General features: G+C 38.1%; 1 pseudogene; it reads left to right on the forward strand.

Annotated features, from left to right (window-relative positions):
* Nucleotides 1-4,038, forward strand: part of LOC125171650 (uncharacterized) — a 172,955-nt pseudogene extending 168,917 nt beyond the window's left edge.
* The last annotated feature ends 16,331 nt before the right edge of the window (nucleotides 4,039-20,369 follow it).

Genomic DNA, 20,369 nt, shown 5'->3' on the forward strand with positions numbered 1-20,369 from the left:
GCAAATAAACAACCCATAGTGTGGGCCTTTCCACTTCCGCTGAAGGGATTAACTTTGCATTGCTTGAGGAAATGGTAACGGTTCCCCTGAAACAGTTGCCATGCAAGACAATATTGATCTCAGGACCTGTCACCATCCCCCCACTTTGCTTCTAGACCTGAAACTAGACTCATATCCCGGCAGATTTCTAAAGGTGAGGTATAGTGTGTCACCCATGATGTGGTGTGTTAACATTCCTAAAGAACTATTTAAACTTTCTAATTTATATAGACAGAACTCTGGGGAACATGGATAGGAATGGAAAATAAGAGTGTGGGAAAATGGTGAAAGGAACTTAAATTTAGATCAAGCAGAATTTATTGACCATGAGCTCACTAAGCAGAGACTCTGCAATTAAGGTTGCAGCTCAGAGGGACACCTGAGTGGCTCAGTCAGTTAAGCTTCTGACTTAGGCTCAGGTCATGATCTCACAGTTTGTGAGTTTTAGCCCCGATTTGGGCTCTGTGCTGACAGCTCTGAGCCTGGAGCCTGCTTCAGATTCTGTGTCTCCCTCTCTCTCCTCCCCTCCCCCGTTCACGCTCTCTCTCTCAAAAATAAATAAACATTAAGGAAAAAAAAAAGGTTGCAGCTCAGAGCATTAGAAAGGGCTCTAATAGTTTGTTTTGTTTGTTGGCTGAAGCATGTGCCAAAAGGTGGTTCATGTGAGTGATTTGGTGATGCCAGACAGGCTTTGGTTTAATGTAAAAGGATTAAAAGCCTCAGGGAGATTGGCATATTAGAGTGATTTGTCTTTTAAGACCTACCCACCCACACAGGGAAAGTCCAGAAGACATGCCTTACACCAACAATGTGAGAAGTAAATATGTAAGAGGAGCCCCAGGATCCTTGACGAGCTCTATGATCACTTTTCTTTACAGACCAAACTTCACAGTGGGAACTGCAGTTGCTAAATTGGGAAATCTAAATGCAGTGGGAGTAAGTGGATCTTGGGATGGCAGGGGCCAGGTGTTGGCACACAACCACCAAAGGCAAGGTGAGTGTGGTTACAGAAATGAACAGCAGAATCAAAGCAGCAATCAAAATATTCTAGCTCAGGCAAACCTGTGACATTGGCTAGCTGATGATGGAATTCCTAGAAGTGGAGTAGATGGAAAGCCTACAGAATTCTTATTTAATTTGTAGAAGCAGAAAAAACTAGGTCAAGTGAACAAAAGTCTAGCCTAAACTATAAAAACAGAGAGTCATGGCCCTTTGATCAATCCCAAGACTTGAGCCAATTTGTGGACCCAGAGTCCCTTGAATAAAGAAGCCAAGGAAGGACTCTGGGACACTACCGAAATTTTATTAGTATTTCTCTCAGCCTTCAAGCCAAAGGAATCTATTGCCTTTTACCAGGGTAACTATGCATTGAGGAAAAGGAAGCAACCCGACCTGTCAGGGGCTACTGGACACTGGCTTTGAATTGATGTAATTCCAGGAGACACAAAACATCACTTTGGGCCATTGTTCAAGAGTAGGGGTTTATGGAAGTCAGGTGATCAATGGTGTTTTAGCTTGGTTTATCTCACAGTGGGTCCAGTGAGTCCCCAAACCCATCCTGTGGTTATTTCCCCAGTTCCAGAATACATCATTGGTATAGACATATTTAGTAATGATCAGAATCCTCACATTGCTTTACTGATCTGTGGAGTGAGAGCTTTTTACTAAGACCAACTGGAAGCCATTAGAACTGTGTTTACCTAATAAAATAGTAAATGAAAAGTAATACTGCATCCCTGGAGGAATTGCAGGGATTAGTACCACTGTCAAAGACAAAAGATGCAGAGCTGGTGATTCCCACCACTCTTCCTTTCAACTCTCCTATTTGGCCTGTGCAGAAGTCAGATGGATTTTGGAAAATGACAGTGGATTATCGTAAATTTAACCAGGTGGTGACTCCAGCTGCAGCTGCTGCACCAGATGTGGTTTCATTGCTTGAGTAAATTAACACATCCCCTGGTACCTAGTACAGAGCTATTAATCTGGCAAATGCCTTTTGCTCCATACTTGTCCACAGGCCCACCAGAAGCAGTTTGCTTTCAGCTGGCAAAGCCAACAACACACCTTCATTGTCCTACTGTGGGAATATGTCAACTCTCCAACCTTCTGCCATAATTTAGTGTGCAGGGATGTTGATACTCCTTTTCCTTCCGTAACATACTACACTGATCCATGACATTGATGATATTATGTGGATTGGACCTGACGAGTAAGAAATGGCAAAGTGCTATAGACTTATTGGTAAGACATTTGCATGTTAAAGGGTGGGAAATAAATCCTATTAAATTTGGAGGGCCTTCTAACTCAGTGAAATTTCTTAGGGACAAATGGTGTGGGAAATGCCAAGATATCTTTTCTAAAGGCAGGCATAAATCGTTGTATCTGACCTTTCCCACAACCAAGAAAAAAGCATAACACCTAGAAAGCCTCTGGACTTTGGAGGTAATATATTCCTCATTGGTGTGTTACTCTAATCCATTTATTGAGTGACTCCAAAAACACTGATAATTTTGAATGAGATCCAGAATGAAAGGCTCTATAATATTTCCAGAGTGCTTTTTAAGCTGCGCTGCACTTGGGCCATGTGATCCAACAGATTCAATGCCCCTGAAGTATCAGTGACAGGTAGGGATACTGTTTGGAGCCTTTGTCAGGATGCTATAGGTGTTTTGCAGCACAGGCCTTTAGAAGTTTGGAGCAAGACCATGTCATCTTCCACAGATAAGTATTTACCTTTTGAGAAACAGCTCTTGACCTGCTACTGGGCCTTCATAAAGACTAATGGCTTAATGATGAACCACCACGTTACCCAGCAATCCGAAGCATGCATCGTGAACTGGGTGTTATCTGACACACCAAGCCATAGAGTTGGGTGGGCACAAAACACTGTATCATCAAATAACAGTTGTATATATGCGATTAGGCTTGAGCAGCCCTTGGAAGCACAGGTAAGTTAAAGGGAAAAATAACCCAAATGTCCATGATCTCCACTCCTGCCAACCTGCTTTCTCTCTCCTAGCCCATACCTAAGGCCTCATGGGGAGTGTCCTAAGATCAGTTGATAGAAGAAGAGAAAACTTGGGCCTGGTTGACAGATGGTTCTGCATGATATACAGACACCACCTGAAACTGGATAGCTATAGCACTACAGCCCCTCTCTGGGACACCCTTGAAGGACGGTGGTGAACGGAAATCCTTTCTGTAGGCAGAACTTTGGGCAGTATACCTGGTTGTTCACTTTTCTTGGAGGGAAAAAGGATCCAACTTGAAATTATATACTGATGCATGAGTTGTGACCAATAGTTTGATCAATCATCAGGGATTTTGGAGGAACATAATTAGAAAATTAGCAACACAAAAACCTGGGAAAGAGACAAGTGGATAGACATCTCTGAATGTGAAAAAATCCTAAAGATATTTGTGTCTCATGGGAATACTCACCAAAGGGTAACCTTAGCTCTGTGGATACAAGTCAGCCTCTTTCCCTAGCCAACCCTGTCATCACCCAATGATCTCATGAACAAAGTAGCCATGGTGGTAAGGATGGAGATTATGGGTGGGCTCAACAATATGGACTTCCACTCACCAATGCCAAACTTGGCTATGGGCACTGCTACATGCTCACTCTGCCACCAACAGAAACCAGGGCTGAGCCATTGATGCGGTACTATTCCCTGTGGTGATGAGCCAGGCACCTGGGGGCAGATTGATTTCATTGAATCATTTCCATCATGAAAGGGAAATCATTTTCTTCTCACTGGACTAGACACTTACTCTGGGTAGGTACTTGCCTCCCATGCACTCATTGCTTCCACCAAAGCTACCATTCATGAACTTACAGTATGTATTATCTACCATTCTGATATTCCACACAGCATTGCTGCAGATTAAGGAACTCACTTCACTGCAGAGGAAGTGCAGCACTGGGCTCCTGCTTATGGAATTTACTGGTCTTACTGTGTTCCCTACTGTCCTCAAGCAACCGGCTTGATAGGATAATGAAATGACCCTTTGAAGTTTATTAGTTATAGTGCCAGATAAGTGGTAATGTTTGGCAGGTCTGGTATAAGATTTTCCAGAAAGCCAAATATGATCTAAATCAGCCCAATTATACCCCTCAGTTATAGAAATAAGAACTATAATTATTGTATTTCCTTACTTTTTTGTGAATATGTTTGTGTATATATGTGTATGTGTGTATGTTTATATATATGTAAATTTTACATCATAGAATTTAAGTTATGGGATACCAAGAAAAGTAAACACACTCAAGGACTTTACTTCCTCTTGTGAAGTAAGATGATCATTTTTAGAAATAAAAATAAAAAATAATATAACAAAAAATAATAATAAATAAAAGCTGTGCTGTCTAGTTAACAACAGGTTTACACCTCCCTCCCCCAACAATGGGGTCCCAAACCCTTAGACACTTCACTTCCTGGTTCTTCCTCTTTCCATTTCACTGGCTTATTTTTGGCTGCCTTTGCCTCAAAGAGTGTACATTTGTTCCAATCAGACTAATTTTTTTTTCTTAATATTTATCTATTTGAGGGGAGAGCACAAGCGGGAGAGGGAGAGATGGAAGCGAGCTCTGTGCTGACGACAGCAAGCCTGATGTGGGGCTTAAACTCACAAACTGTGAGATCATGACCTGAGCTAAAGTCAGATGCTCAACCAACTGAGCCACCCAGGTGCCCCCAGCAATCAGACTGCTTTTTGGCTTATCTTAGCATAGGTGACTTCAGGGTAAGGCTGTAACCTCTGTAGCACTCAGCCAATGAGGAATCAGGGGAGGGACTTGGGTGCTAGGAGATAAATGACCTGCCCTAACCTTCCCAAGTGTGCCTGTCCACCAGACACCCTCTCTTCCAAGAACTTTGGTTAAAGCCTCACTTCACTGTGCTCTGAGTCTCTGCATCCCTCCTCTGATTGGTTCAGTGGGCTTATTTCTCACATGGGGAAAGGGTTTGTGCATTTTTTGTTGAATACAGGATAGTTTCATCAAGTTAAGCAGCATTATGACCCTGTTTTTGTCTTCATTTGGAGATTAGGTATACTTTAAGGAGATGCATATGAGTACCAAGTTGTTAAAGGGTATACTTGTGATAGTTAATTCCTTGTGTTAACTTGACTGGCCATGGAGTACCCAAATTAAACATTATTTCTGGGTGTGCCTGTGAAGGTGTTTCCAGATGAGATTAACATTTGAATCAGTGGATTCTGTAAGGTAGGTAGCCCTCTTTAATGTGGGTGAGAACCATTCAGTCCACAAAAGGTGGAGGAAGGACAAATTCTTTCCTTTCTTCCTGCCTCACTATTAAGCAGGGACATCTCATTTCATCTTCTCTTGCCCTCAAACTTGGACTGAATTAAACCATCTGCTTTCCTGGGTCTCCAGTTTCCAGACAATAAACTGTAGAATGTCTCAGCTTCCATCATTGTGTAAGCCAATTCCTCATAATTCTATCTCTGTCTGTCAAATCATATCTATACATAACATATACCTATACCTACACCTACACCTGTACCTACACCTACACCTATAACTATACCTATACCTGTACCTATACATATACCTATACCTATATCTACATCTACATCTGTGTATATCTATATCTACCTATTATCTATCTATCTATCTATCTATCTATCTATCTATCTATCATCTATCTGTCATATATCTCCTGTTGGTTCTGCTTCTCTAGAGAACCCTAATACTTTACTCTTAATCATTTTCAACCTAAAATAATTATCACAATCTTTACAGTCTAATGCAGAGAATATTTAAATTATATGAACAACATTATACAAGTTACTGGAGACATTTGAACCTTGATATAGGTCCTCAAAGATAATTAATGTTCTCTCTAAAGTGTCATTATTCATAGATATTTTAAGTCTAAAGAGATCATCAAAAGTAATTTAGAAAGCCAATGAAATTATGATATATAGCAGTAGTCTGTATTCCAATTGTAGAAGGAAAAGAAAATAAATTAATCTACAGACGACATTATTCTAGTAATAAGAAATGTAAAGAGAGTAATCTTCTAATGATATGAGATGAAAATATTTCCACATTCAACTGAGAAGCTGAAGGGCAAATAACTCCATTTGTGGAATTTGATGAGCCCTAAAATGTCAATAATTTCCCTTCATCTTTGAAGAGGGCTATGAAAATCCCAACGGAAGTCTAGTTTCCATTTGGTCCTCTTGTCAATAAGATTAACTGAGGTCTTTAGGTGGTTCTTATGAGTTCTACTAAGGAGTCTGTGAGTGAATTTTTATAGTCTTTTTGAATAACACTTCTGCTTGCCTAGTTCTGAAGCCAACATTAAAAGGCAACAAACACAACACTGCTAGTGCAACACAGTAGAGTTTTCCAAGACATCACAATCCACTCCCTGAGCCTAGAGTGTTTTAGTGATAGAGGGCTATGTTGCTTTTCATTTGCAAAAGTTTTCCACCAGTTCTGGAGATATCCATGAGTAGTTGAAATCTCAGAGATTTCTGTGCCCACTTGGGTCTTTCATGATCCTCCACTTTCCACATGGTGTCTCCAAAATCTAATTCCCGAGGCCTGTATTGTGTACTACTGAGTCTATCTCCACTACGCATTATTGAAAATCATTGAAAAATGGCAAGAAGCAAATGACAAATCCAAACTTCAATTTGGCCAGCCACTGTGAATTTTGCTTTCTGAATCTAAATTCATTATTTAAAAAAATTTAAGTGTCAATTCACTATCTTTAGGTTTTTCAAACTACTTTGGCTAAAACCAATGATTCATTCATTCCAAAAAGAAGTATGAATATGTATATTCTTACAAATTACAAAATTCCGTTTTTAGTCTCTTCTTTTCTGGCATTAATCTTTCTTTCTTGAATGAATTTAAGCACATAAAAAGTCATCATTAAAAATATGTGTACATACATATGTGCATATAAATATATATATATATATATATATATATATATATATATATATATACATGTGCACACATACACACCCCATTGCACATCAATCCAAGAACAGCCCCCATGTCTATTTTCAGTTTAATTCCACTATCAGGAGCAACTGATTACATATAGTACAATATATTGCAATTGAACATTTAAATATGTTTAGGAAACTGATGGCATCACAGGAAAAGGGTGAATCAAGATCTGCATATCATACTTTTTTTAACTTCTTTTCTACAGTTCCATGTAAAATATGTCTTTTTCTCCTACAGTTCCTTTTTAAATACCTTTTAATTATGCTTTTCAGTAGGTGTACAGATTTACCCATTTGCTGCCTAAGCATGGCCACTGATGAGAGGACCTTATCTCTGGCCTAACATTGAACAGTGTGTGTGTGTGTGTGTGTGTGTGTGTGTGTGTGTGTGTGTGTGTGTATCTCACTTTGATTTTGATCACCTGGACCTCCTTGTATCCATTAACAGGGAATTTGGATGGCTGAAAAATATTTAATACAGTATTTAGAAATTGTGTATCTTTAGAACACTTATAAAGATGTCATGGGAAAAAATGAAGTTTTTTGAAGAGAATCTTATGTTTTGTTTCATTTTTCCTATTCAAAACAGAGCAAAGGGAAATGTGAAAAATATTTAGCTCATCTGATATCAGCCTTACCTGATTTCATGATGTCTCTTATTTTCAATCATGTACATTAATCTGCAGCATTCTGTGATTTCCCAAAATAGAAGTCATATTATGAAATTAAAAACCTTCCATCATGTTATTATGTCTATTTATCAGTGTAGATGCTGAAATCATTGCTTTTTAAGTGAGACAGAATCCCACTGCACCAGACAAATCACCCTGGCTGGTCATTACCACGTCATGCAGATTTCTCAGAACACAACGCGGTGCAGAGATGGCTGGTGTGGAGTCTGTTCTGCTGTGGTAATGAATTAACCCAACTCATGAGTATATTTACACATATACACCAGCACAAGAGATTATGGATGGTAAATGAGAAAAAAAAATGAAATGAATTAAGGAAATTGGGTTGTAATCTCCAAGGGTCCTTCAATACCTGGGCTATGATTCTAAGATTCTTGCCTAAAAAAAAAATCTGGCTGAATTTAATTGACCAAATGTATTTGTTCTATTCAAAGTGGTAGATACTGCAGATGTGAATCCTGGACTGGAGAATGGATAAAGTTTATTGTGTGCATGAGCTTTCTTTCCAGACAGACAATGAAAGGAGTCAGTCATTAAAAGCTGTTTGGAAATGGAAGTTAAGGGAATAAGACAGGCTAACTATTCTGTCTAAATCATAGTGTTCTGGTGTATTATTAATCTAAGACTTTTCCACTTTCTGTTGTATGACTTTGTTAGCCCAAACCAAACAAATAGAGAATCCTTCTAATGTTTTCAGTCATGAAAAGTTTTTGGTTTTTTTTTTTAATGTTTATTTAGTTTTGAGAGACAGACAGAGTGAGTGCAAGTGGGGGAGGAGCAAAGAGAGAGGGAGACAGAGGATCTGAGCTGACAGCAAAGAGCCCAATGCAGGGCTCAGACTCACGAATCTGTGACATCAAGACGTGGGCCGATGTCAATGCTTAACTGACTGAGCCACCCAGGCACCCCAGTCATGATATGTTTTAAAAGGAACATCAGTAGTATACAGATAAATACTCCTTATACATCCAATATTTAAAGGTAAAACAATAATATCTATTTTATATGTAACATCTCTCATTAGTTTTGCCTGATATTTTTAATGACTTTTTAAAATTTGTCTAATGTTTATTTATTTATTTTATTTTTTTTTCAACGTTTTTTATTTATTTTTGGGACAGAGAGAAACAGAGCATGAACGGGGGAGGGGCAGAGAGAGAGGGAGACACAGCATCGGAAACAGGCTCCAGGCTCCGAGCCATCAGCCCAGAGCCCGACGCGGGGCTCGAACTCACGGACCACGAGATCGTGACCTGGCTGAAGTCGGACGCTTAACCGACTGCGCCACCCAGGCGCCCCTGTTTATTTATTTTTGAGAGAGAGACAGAGAGAGAGCAAACAGGGGAGGGTCAGAGAGAGAAGGAGACACAGAATTCGAAGCAAGCTCTAGGCTTTGAGCTGTCAGCATGAACTGTGAGATCATGATCTGAGCCAAAGTCAGACCCTTAAGAGATTAAGCCACCCACGTGCCCCTTTTTAATTTTTTTTTAATTTAGGGGCGCCTGGGTGGTTTGATCGGTTAAGCGTCTGACTTCGGTTCAGGTCATAATCTCACGGTCGGTGAGTTCAAGCCCTGTGTCGGGCTCTGTGCTGATGGCTCAGAGCCTGGAGCCTGTTTCAGATTCTGTGTCTCCCTCTCTCTCTGCCCCTCCCCTGTTCATGCTCTGTCTCTCTCTGTCTCAAAAATAAATAAACGTTAAATTTTTTTTTAATTTTTTTGTTTAATTTTATTTTCGAAATGTCTTTAAATCCTTAAATTCTGCTTTCATTGCCCCTCCCACTCCCAAACAATATATTTGTAGAAGAAACAAGGTAACTTATCTTGTATAGTTTCCTCCAATCTGGGTATATTAATTTCTACTAAAAACTCAACCAAAATTCTATTGAGATAATGCTATGCATTTAGCATGTATATTCCAGTTGATATTTTCCCAGAGTTCCTTTATAGACTCTGAGTCGATGTGTTTGGCCCTTGCATCACAGGTAAAATTTTAAATGGGAATGCAAAGGGACTGTATGAGATACAGGGCTATAAAAGCCAGCTCAGACTAGTCATATGTTCACCCTAAGTTGCTTGAGGTCCAGAAAATAAGTGAGTCGTGATCAAGGTGAAAGCCAGGGAATTGTTACCAAACTTCAATGCCAATAAGGAGGACAGATTATTTTCAAGGGAAATTAATACTACATCTTAAAATAATGGAAGATCCAGGGACAACAGGATATAGATAAAGAAAAGATTTGAACAAATCAATGAGAAGAGGCTCTACTCAGTACTAATGGGTTGGAAACTTACATTTAATACCTTCTCCAAGGCCAGGTTTATATAAATCATAATGGACTGGGGCTATCCTGGGTTGTAATGGAAACCCAAATATTACTTTCTTCATCTTATAGAGAAAGAATTAAGCATAGATTGATTTCCTGTTTCAACAATATTTTAATTTCAGTATAGTGTTTTCAAATGATCTCAGTGGTTTTTATTCTAACATTCCTGTTGCCTAGGCTAAGAAAAGTATTAATTTCAGCAAACATATTTGTCATTCCCCAATAAACAAATCTGATACCCACAAAATCAACAATAAGGAAAATTTGTTTAAAGTTCCTGATTTTTTGGGCCAACCAAGTTTAGAATCCCCTGCTTATATCACACCAAACCTCATAGTTCTTTTTTCTTTTATTTTGTTTATTGACAATGTCAATAACAGACCCCTGAAGTAACAAGATATACTGGAAAGTTTTCTCATTTTGGAGTCAACCTTGTTTAGTGACCTTGGGTAACTTAGTTTCAAAGGTCTTCCTTTCATCCTCTTTAAAATGGAAATAAAAATACCCACTTTAAAGGTAAATATTAAATAAAAGAATGTAAGTAAAGACACCGCATGGTAGTAGGTACGCAATAGATGCTAGTTCCCTTTCTTTTAATCGATGATGGATTATCTTAAGAAAAGAGGGGCGCCTGGGTGGCGCAGTCGGTTAAGCGTCTTGACTTCAGCCAGGTCACGATCTCGCGGTCTGTGAGTTCGAGCCCCGCGTCAGGCTCTGGGCTGATGGCTCCGAGCCCGGAGCCTGTTTCTGATTCTGTGTCTCCCTCTCTCTCTGCCCCTCCCCCGTTCATGCTCTGTCTCTCTCTGTCCCAAAAATACATAAACGTTGAAAAAAAAAATTCTTAAAAAAAAGAAAAGAAAGATACACTGGTGACTGTATTAAATACAAGCATAATGTTATCATAAATTATTTGTAAAATAAAAGGAGGAATGAGTAGATTTATTTTATTTTTTTTAATTTATTTATTTATTTTGGGACAGAGAGAGAGGAGAGGGAGGGACAGAGAGAGAATGGGGGAGAGAGAGAATCCCAAGCAGACTCTGCATTGTCAGTACAGAGCCTGATGTGGAGTTCAAATTCACAAATTGTGAGATCATGACCTGAGCTGAAATCAAGAGCTGGAGACTTCACCAACTAAGCCACCCAGGTGCCCCATTTCAATTTATTTTTTAATATGCTTTGCCTTTGAGTTTATTAATTCATGTATTTGTATTTAGGGCAAATAAATGTACTCTAGGGAATCAAGAGATGTTTCTTTTCCTCAGTTGCAAATAGTCTTTAAAAGGGAACCTTCCAAAGCATTTGCACACTTCACGGATTCTAAAATTTGCTGATGTAAATATGAGAGAATACATGTAATAAAAGTAGCCTGTTGATCAAAGGTATTAGAAATGCTCCCAATGGTAAAAAGACCCATGAGAAGCATGTTTAACAAGAAATGAGTAAGGAAAGCATCTTTCATGATCCTTTTTTCTTGTCCTTTCCAGTCTCGGTTGGGACATTAATCACCCAGACAATAGACACAAGGTCAACAGCTGGCCTGATGTTGTGTGAACTCTGGGAGTTTTCTTACTTGGTGTTGGCTTGCTGCAACAGCCTGGTGAAATTCAGGATGGCTACAGTGATGGGGAGGTACAAAATGTGTCTCCATTTGTCTGACCCTCTAGGGAACGATTTCTTTGGAACCTGGAACAAACCGAGCTTTTCTGTTATCCAAGTGGCATTTGTGTTATCAAACTAAGCTCAGCATAGGTGTGGCTTGCCAAGGAAAACCTTCCTGCTTTGAATTCTGGACTTCTCCTTTACACTTACCTTTCACATCTGGTAGCAGATTGGAAGTTTTCCAACCCCTGCAATTTTCACTTTTTCTGGAAAAGGGGACTATTAACCACCTAATTCAAACTAATATTATCGCATTTTATAAAATTAATGAGATGCTGTAATTGCCGACATTGTTTACCTGCTACTTTGGGAGTGTATTTCAAAGGCATATGAATTAGCCATCGCCAGATTTATAATTAGCGTGTGACAACTTTAATTCCAATGGCGTGTTTAATCAACAGCAACAGATGGAAATGTGCCTGGTTGTAGGTCATCCCCTTCGCAGCTCCTGAGAGTGGGTTTATCCCACTCTCTCTGAGTTATAAGCTGTTTAGCATAGTAAGTGCTAAATTACTGGTAATATTCTCTTTCTTTTTTGGACTATCAGAGTTTCAACACATGAAAATAATTCTAATCACTGATATATGGTGAATACTTACAACATACTAACTGCTATTTTTGTTTTAACTTAATGAAGCCTTCAAACAACCTCTCAAATTAGGTAATTTTAATATTCCCATTTTATAGGTGAGGGAATTGAGCCTAGAAAAACAAAGTGACTTGTCAGTGCTGCACAGCTTGTAAGCAGTAGGGCCCAAAGTTGGATTCAAGCTCTTTGGCTCCCAGCATCCCTGCCATAATAACAGCCCTCAGGGGTTCTGCAGTAGGAGGCTGTTTATTGTAGCAGTTTGGGATTCTGCTAACAAAACTGTGTTATTTTGTGAATCCTAAGATTACAGAATCATTCTTCTAACTTTCCTCCTCACCAGGACCAGTGCTATACACAGGAGACAGAAACTATCTGCCTAATTCTTTATTCCATAAACATGTTAACTCAGAGTCCGTCAGTATGCATTTTGGACTCGCCATTATTCATCTCGGACATCAGCTCCAGGCAACTCTTGGGGAACCCTCTCAACAATGTTCTTTCTACTTGCCACAGGCTCACTGGATGCCCCGTTACCAAGGCTCCCGTATATCCAGCACCTTTTGACTTACCCCCAGAAGCCTCCCCCATCTAGGATTTTGCCTCTACAGGAGAAAAGTAATACAGTAGGCTTGGATCCCCATCTTTAAAGCTTCCAGACATAAGATATCAAATGCACAGGAGAGGGATGCCAATGGTTAGGAATTTGGGGTACTTTGGTCTCACCCTACCAAAGCACAAATTCTCCTCCTCTCTACCTCAATAGACAATATAAATTAAACAAGTCTAGACTAGAACCAGTAATTTCCCAAACTACCTTAAGCATTGAGATTATCTTAGGAGCTTAAACAACAACTTTAGCAGGTGTGTACAAACCCCTGTCAGCTATTCAAAATCTCTGGAAGTGGGGCCTTGCATCTCTGCCCTTGTGAAAACCTCGCCCATGGAATTGTCTGCGGTTCATATGTAGAACTGCAGACTTGCAAATGCTGAGCTTCTTTAATGTTTTCCAGAAGCAAAAAGGGGTGTGTTTATATTAAGTCCTAAAACTCACGGGTAAATTGCCTGTAACAGTCCTTTCTTAGGCACAGAAAGTATAATGGGAAAAGGTTCTGGCCCCTACAAGAGTGTCGAGGTGTTTTGTGCCCTCTAATTTGGAGTGTGTTATTGTTGGAGAAATGACAGCTGTGATGTGATCAGAACAGATACTACTTTCATTTCTTTGTAATTAACCCCAGCAAAGACCTTTATTTGTTTTGGAAATATAAGTGTCTAGTTGCCAAATATGGTTTAATAGCCTTAGAATTAGAAAAGAGTAAATTATGGTTTTTTTGCCCTCTTTTGTTCCTCAATGATTCTTGGCTTTTTCTCCTTCACTTGGTTAACAAAGAGCAATTCTAAGAGGCTCAGGTCCATTTCCTGATCTTTACATCCCCGGTGACATTCTTTACCACACAGGTGCACATGAACATACACACACACACGCACACACACACACACGCATACACACATTATGTCAATGTTATCATAGAAAGGTTTACAAATAGGGAAACATGCCTTTTCTTTCAGACGGCCTTATTCACTTGCTGACACATACATAATACTAGTCTTGTAATTTAGACTTAAATAATTTCATTGATTCCCTGACAACTGCATATATGTGAGTAATACAACCTAGATGTAATTTTTAATACACCATACAATCTCCCTGGATTTGAATGATGAAACTATTCTTTACACTACTTGGCCTACAGACTAAAGCAGACTACAAGCTAAGATTATAAAATAATTAGTTCATCTTAAATAAAGTAAGAGGCATTATGAAGTCACTATTTTGCACTGTGCATTCAATAAGTAAGTGAAAACAATGAGAGTAAAACTAATTCTACTTGGATACGTGACATGATATTGTCTGTGCATATTCTTGCCACAGGAACCTAAAACTTTTATAAAGCCAAATGGGGGGCGGGGAATCAATGGAATATAACAATAATGTTGGGCGCCTGGGTGGCTCAGTCAGTTAAGCAGCAGACTTAGGCTCAGGTCATGATCTCGCAGTTGAGATCGTGCTCTGTGCTGACAGCTCAGAGCCTGGAGCCTGCTTCGGATTCTGTGTCTCTCTCTCTTTCTGTCCTTTCCCAGCTCTCACTCTGTCTGTCTGTCTGTCTGTCTCTCTCAAAAATAAAGATTAAAGATAAAATTTTTAAAAAGAAATATAACAATAATGTAAATTAACGTGATTCTTAAGGCATGTCATTTTTTTAAAGAATGAAATGACGCCTTGATGTGGATCCTTTGACTCTGCCCTGCCCCATGGCCCCCATTTGCTGTGTGTTTGATTGCCCAGGGTCCTACACACAGAAAGGCCCATGCTTGGTTTAACCCTCTTCTGTGCTAGTCTTGAAATTCTTAATAATTATGAATAGGAGACCCTGTATTTTTATTTTGTATAGACCCTGCAAATCATGCAGCCATCCTTCTCCACTCCTCTTCTTCAGTCCTGTAACTGCCAAATTGATGCCTTTAATGTCTGTAGCATTTCCTGGCTGTGCTCAGCACTTTATGGCAGAACTTGACCCTGACTCTCCCAAGACAAGACTAACCCTCATTTGCTCTTGCTCTGGGTTCCTAATCACTCCTGATGTTCTCAACACCTCACCAACCTTAGGAAACCTGAGGATACAGTCCAGTAATATGGCTATAGCCTGGGACAACATGCTGGGTTTGCTTGCCCTCATCCCCTAGCCTGGTCACTGATAAGAATCAAAGCATCAGTTGAAAACTGAAAATTATTTTGCCTTCTCAGTATACCCCATCCATACAAAATGCAGAAAACAAAGACATACACATATTTGTTCCATCTCTACAGCCTTTTTCCATGCTTTGCACATCACATTGAATCTTTACAGTTAGTCCTGTTTCTTTGACCACATACTAGGAAGCCACCTACACCTGAGAATAGCTTTTCGGCTCCCTCTTATACGGATTGTATTAGCTTCAGTTTCTTAAGATGATGTGTCCTTGATATTTCTTCAAATTCCAGTATAAAATACTCCATTTTCCTTTTTTCTAATGTTTAGTTATTCTGGAGAGAGAGAGAGAGAGAGAGACAGAGCATGAGTGGGGGAAGGACCCAGAGAGAGGGAGACACAGAATCTGAAGTAGGCTTCAGGCTCTGTGCTGTCAGCACAGAGCCCGACGTGGGGCTCGAACTCACAAACCGGAAGATCATGACCTGAGCTAAAGTTGGACACTTAACTGAGTGAGCCATCCAGGCGCCCCTAAAATATTCCATTTTCAATCTTACTATATACAGATGGCACATATATGCAAAGTCATTCTAATGGCTAAAATGTGCCGCTTTTTTCCTATGAAAAGAGGTATATTTTCTCCTGTTAAAAAAAATGATTTCTTAGACATCAACCAGCTCATTGGATTTTGGTGAAGTATCTTCACCCTAACAAAATGACTTGATCAACACACACACACGCACACACACACGCACACACACACACACACACACACACACACACACACATTCCCCAACTGAGAAATTAATGGAGCCTACATTCAAGATGTTTAGTATTTTCAGCCATGCTGGCAAATTGAGTTATCAAGGAAAGAACTGCAAACAAGAAAATCATACCACAGCCTTTTTATTAATATAAAAGAGCACTTCAATATGTGAATAGTAAGTCCCAAGTTCAAAAACAGTTCGTAAATATTTTCTCAAGGAAACAATTTGAATCCCATGGAAATGCATATTAGAAATAAGAGCAAATGGCAGAGGATTCAGAGGTTCTGGAAATAATATCCAGGCTGTAAGTATGTTTCTGTATCATCAATGCTGCATTCAAAATAAAACTCACTATCCTCAAAATGATTGGCATTTAATTTTTTTTTGCACTATACATGCTGTTATATTTTTACTCAACAGACTACATGTGTCATAAAATTATTATCCTTTCTGTTTTATTAAAACTTTTGAGGGGCACCTGGGTGGCTCAGTCGGTTAAGTGTTTGACTTTTGAAAAAATAATCTTTACACAAATAATTGTGTGTGTGTGCGTGCGTGTGTGTGCATGTGCGTGAAATAACACTGTTACCCACAGAGTGGGTTTCTATGATGAAAAACTCTGAAATTAGACATTTTCTAGAACTTCTATTCCCCAGAGTTCTCCACTGTTCCCTTTAGACCCACGTTGTAAATCTCCAACCTTCTTCCAGTGCATTCCTGCAGGACCTCAGCCCCAGCACAAAGGCCTGAGTTATTTCTGAGAGGGCTCAGGGCCGTCTCCCTAACTCGTGTGTGGATGTGTATGTATTTCTCAAGTGTTCATCTATTCAAACACTCTGATATATTATAAGAATATTTACTGCTAAAATGGCCTTATTAAATGATTCAAACAAGTCAAAGTCAGTTTAAAGACAGCCCTTAAGCACTTCAGATTGGTGTCCTCAGGATACATAGGACAACTCTCTGGAAAGAGACATTCCCTTATCCTCTTATAGACATTGCCTGTGTCTCTCAAGTTCACAGTTGCCAGCCAGACTGATTATAGTGGCAACAAATTACAAGATCCCAAGCACTATTTTAATGACAAGGTTTGGTTAATTTTTAATTGATCTGTTTCTTCGACACGGGCACACAATCAAAGATGTGACCAATCCGATTAACTTCCTTAACTGTCATTTAGCAAATTGACTAAAAGCTACATTTGATTATTAAAACTTCATCAGAGGGAGAGTTTAATAAGCCATGTAAGGTAAGTTGTGGAAGAATGTACAAGAAATGATAATAAAAAGGTATTTATTTTGTTTTCTTGATAGATATGTGTTTGTTTACATTTTAAGACCTCTGTGAAAACGAAGTCAACTTAAGTGTGCCATATGACTTTTCCTTTAAATGCACTTGAGAAAGCAAAACAATCGCAGTTAGCCACAAATACCAAGCAACCACTGTTAAAAGTCTCCTCTTGATTACATGCAAATGGTCCCTCTCCAAATATACTATCTTTGTCCACTTAGGAATATTTTCATCCATGGAAATAAATCGGGCCACCATTAAGACTGAGCAGCTTTCCAAATGCGGTTACTTGTGACACTGGTATACCTCTCTTTTTTAAGAATAATGCCACCATTACCTAGCAGTAAACTAATAAATCTTAACCCTTTTGCATCCTGGAGACTTGGGAATTTTGAAAAGCAGTTCATTAAAATTAAGTTCCCAAGAGAAAAAGGTCATGCTTCTGCCATTCTACTTAGGGTGTGACCTGTACTTTAGGTTAACCCTCACTGTCATTGTTTGTGGAGGATTTGCATTGGAAAGATAGTTTAAATTTGTATGCCAGTGTGATGAATATGCAAATGATAAAGCAATGAAATTCTACCCTTACCTTTAAATATATATATTTAAATATATATTTTATATATTTTTATATATATAAAATATATATTTAAATATATATGTATATAAATATATTTTTATTTATATATAATTTATATAATATATAAATTAAATATATATTTATATATAAAGGATATTTATATATCTTACCTTTAAATATATATATAATATATATAATATTAATATATATAAATATATATAATTAAAATATATATAAAATATAAAATATATATAAATAAAATATATATATTTTTTTTTAAAGGTAAGAGTAGAGGTAAGAAGTCCACTAACTTCCCTAGGTTGAAACACACACAAAAAGAAAAACAAGAACTTAAATTAATTAGGCAGGTTCTGCTTATTCTATGTGCTCACCTACTGTATACATCCAGGAAGAAAATGGGAAGAGTTACTTGGAGTAATTTCTAGACTCATGTGTGCACCATGCATCTTGCTTGATTTTATTAGTATCCTCCTAACATGCACGAAAATAATCCAACAGACATTTGTGTTAGTGAATAATTATAAGACAGCATGACAACTCTATAATTTCATGGTAATGAAGAATAAAAACAGTGAAAACAGCAGAAAAACAGAGCAGAAAAGAATTTGAAAATATTTTTTCTAATAAAACAGGGGCACTTTGTGGTTTTATATACATTTAAATTCACCACACTTATCAATTTCCTGTTGCTTTCGGGAACTGTGGATATTCAGAGTTGAATATTCCTCGATCAGCTTATGATCAGTTAAATGATATTAGCTAATTTAAGATTGGCTAAAATGTGGGTATTATAGGTACAGTGTAAACTCTCAGGCTCTGGGGAGTTAGGAGTAGGAACAAGGAAAATTCTGTGGAAGGAAGTAATGGTTTAGTTTTTCTTGCAAGGCAAGTAGAATGAAAAAGCTTTAGGATGCATGGGTGTCAGTGAATCACAATGTAATTATTTAATATTGGTTTTATCAGCTAGGCTCTAGGATATTTGAGCTCAATCAAGATGAGTATCAGACTTACCCCCTTCTGTTTTCTCAGTGCCTGGCAAAGAATAGGTGTTTAATAATACCTGTTGAATGGATAAATAAAGTACAACAGACTGAATTTTTGTGTCGAAAGTTAAGACAGTGATTCAGTAAAGAATTATTCTGCCAAAAGCAAAATTTGGCCAAAACTTTGTTATTTGTGGCATAGAAAGTTTTGGGGCGCCTGGGTGGCGCAGTCTGTTAAGCGTCCGACTTCAGCCAGGTCACGATCTCACGGTCCATGAGTTCGAGCCCCGCGTCGGGCTCTGGGCTGATGGCTCAGAGCCTGGAGCCTGTTTCCGATTCTGTGTCTCCCTCTCTCTCTGCCCCTTCCCCGTTCATGCTCTGTCTCTCTCTGTCCCAAAAATAAATAAACGTTGAAAAAAAAATTAAAAAAAAAAAGAAAGTTTAGAGGTTTGGCAATAGGAAATTGAATTAAATATATCGTGCCATTAGTATAAACAGGGAGTCAGAGGAAAGTTTGTCTGGAGTCCACAGGAGAAAAATTTAAGCCTAAGACCTGTTGAATTTAGAGATCTAGAACATCATACAAGACAAACCATCAGGTCAACAGTTCAAAATACAGAGGTGAATGCCAGAAGAGATATTTAAGCTTTAACCCACAAATTTCTATAATTTCACCTATGTAGACAAATGATAATAGAAAGATACATAGGTCGACAGAATTGTAAGTATAGATTCAGATTTAGAGGTTGGTTTAAGAGTAAATATAGATTTTTATAAATTTAGATATAGTCCATAAGGTTTAAAAGTCATATGGAAAGAAGTAATAATTAGACCTAAAGACATAAATAAAAATTTCTAAGTAATAGAATTAATTAGAATAAAATTTATAATAAGTTAAAATAAAATAAAATTAGAATAAAATATATAATTATTTTAATATATGCATTAATTTTAATAATCAGTATTTTAAAATGTGTAAGTAAAAATATCAAAAAGAACATATAAATATGTTATAACCTTGTAGAATTAAACACATTTTGGTTACTTTTTGAACTGATGTTTATTTTGTTCAAATCTAGACAAAAAGCTAGTAGAAGGGATAAAAGCAGAAACTAATTTTCTCCTAACAGTAGCAGTTGAGATTTTAAATCACCAGTCATGTGATTTATTGATCCAAGTTTCATTCAGATTGTTTTGGGCCTGCTGTATTGGCAAAGTATGTGATGTTTTAATCACTTTTTTCCCTTTATTCAGTTAGTGTGCATATCAAATGATTCCTGGCATAAGGAGGGCTTCAGCAAGTCAGGGAACAATATTGCTTTCAATAATAAGTCTATTCATATAGTACAAAATGCTACCTCAGGGCATAAAAGAGGACTTTCAAAAATAGTAAATGCTCTCTTCTTCAGAATTAGAGTATTTGCTATTTAAAATTGTTGTGCTTATACCAAATTAATTTGTGGATGAAATTCAAGTGAAATCAAATTCCCAAAGTGCTTTCTGATTTTTGTAACTAGTCAAAATATTACTAAAGATTTGTAGAATAAAAATATTAACACTCCAAGTTGGCGTACAGAGAGGGCTTTGCCCTATCATACACAGAGCGTGTTCTTAGTAAATTGTAATTGAGGGGCGCCTGGGTGGCGCAGTCGGTTAAGCGTCCGACTTCAGCCAGGTCACG

Source organism: Prionailurus viverrinus, chromosome C1 (genome assembly GCF_022837055.1).
Source record: "Prionailurus viverrinus isolate Anna chromosome C1, UM_Priviv_1.0, whole genome shotgun sequence".
Lineage (NCBI taxonomy): Eukaryota > Metazoa > Chordata > Mammalia > Carnivora > Felidae > Prionailurus > Prionailurus viverrinus.